This window comes from Bison bison, unplaced genomic scaffold, assembly GCF_000754665.1.
Source record: "Bison bison bison isolate TAMUID 2011002044 unplaced genomic scaffold, Bison_UMD1.0 scf7180017864508, whole genome shotgun sequence".
Taxonomy (NCBI): domain Eukaryota; kingdom Metazoa; phylum Chordata; class Mammalia; order Artiodactyla; family Bovidae; genus Bison; species Bison bison.
The window spans coordinates 9479121-9481018 of record NW_011495064.1 but is presented as its reverse complement, the minus strand read 5'-3'; positions in this window follow the sequence as shown (position 1 = coordinate 9481018).

The following is a 1898-nucleotide window of genomic DNA, read 5'->3' as shown; positions in this document are numbered from 1 at the left end:
GACATGGCTGAGCATACACAAACACAATAATTACAAACACGCCTGCTGTCTCCATGCAAACCTCGTTGTAGAAAGGGATCTATGTATATCCAGACTCTATCAGTGAAGACTAGGACTTTGGTGGTGAACACGATCTAATTTTTAAAAATGCATAAACAGGGATGTATCTCCATGCGCTGCATTTGGGTAATGTTGATTTATTAGTACAGTACAATCCCGCTAATTAACACTAATGACGGGAGGACCCATTGTGGATTGTAGAATTTTGCAAATTAGCGAGTACATGAAAAAACAATAAAAATCAGGAGTCCTGCACTGCAAAACGTCCTCTTCCACTTATTTTGACAGGAAGGTATTTAATGTTGATTATTTACAGTAATTCTTCATCATGCATTGCTAATGTTAGATTCTGTTAAAAGAGGCATTTGTGAGGATTGATGGAATAACGCTCATAAAACTGTTGAGTGGAAGGAGGAGGATGAGTGCAAAGCATTAGGATGACGGTGCCTAATGGAGTCGTAGTGATGGAGAGAGAAAACTCAAGTGTTAGACGAGAGGCACAGGAGGCCAGCTGGATGTTTGGGGGGGATTATTAGAATTGTGAGTTTGTGCATGAGAATTAACCATACTTAAATCTTAAATGACTGTGTAAAACAGATTTCAGCCTGGGTTTGTTATCCAGAGACTCAAGTGATTAAATGTGTTATGTTAGCTACTGTGAATGATCTGATTTTACAGGTGGCATCTTCTAGCAATAGTAAATGTATCGCATACATAATGGACATGAGGTTCTCCATTGAAACAGTGTGGAAATTTTAGAATTTTTTTCTACAGGGAATTTTTTACACTTATGGATTTGGATGTTTGATACTGAGTATTTATGTACTTCGGAGAAGGCAATGGCACCCCACTCTAGTACTCTTGCCTGGAAAACCCCATGGACGGAGGAGCCTGGTGGGCTGCAGTCCATGGGGTCGCTAAGAGTCGGACACGACTGAGTGACTTCACTTTCACTTTTCACTTTCATGCATTGGAGAAGGCAATGGCAACCCACTCCAGTGTTCTTGCCTGGAGAATCCCAGGGACGGGGGAGCCTGGTGGGCTGTTGTCTGTGGGGTTGTACAGAGTCGGACACGACTGAAGTGACTTAGCATAGCATAGCATAGCATTTGTGTACTTACCAGGTGGCTCAGTGGTAAAGAATCTGCCTGCCAGGGTAGGATACCCGGGTTCAATCCCTGGATGGAGAAGATGCCCTGGAGTAGGAAATGGCAACCCACTCCAGTATTCTTGCCTGGGAAATCCCATGGGCAGAGGAGTCTGGCAGGCTACAGTCTATGGGGTCACAAAGATTCGAACATGACTTAATGAATGAGTATTTAATTATGGAAAATATCTGGAGGACTGGGGACAGTGTTGAAAGTTGGGTCATATATGGACTTGGTACTAGGAATAACTGATCACCTAGATTTAAGTAATTATGCTTTAGTGATTGTGATTTAGGATCTAATATTATATCTGTGAATAAATACCCAAGTGGAAGAAGAGTTATTCTGCTAATTATAGATGTAAAGGCTTGTAATTAAGAGTAAAATTTCAGGCTTCATCAGCCTTGAAATAGGTTTAAAAGTATATCATGCTACATTACAAAATTTTGAATCCCTCCTAAGGAAATACCATCAAGTTGTTATCTAGCTGTTAAGTCGTGTCTGATCTTTTGCAACCCCATGGACCGTAGTCCCCCAGGCTCTTCTGTCCATGGGATTTCCCAGGCAAGAATACTGGAGTGGGAGAGTGTCAGCCGGACGGAGGGCGCGAGGTCTGGCCGCGGGCCGGTGGGCGGGGAGGGCGCGGAGGGCTCGGGCGCGCTACGGCCCCTAAAAATTAAAAAAAAAAAA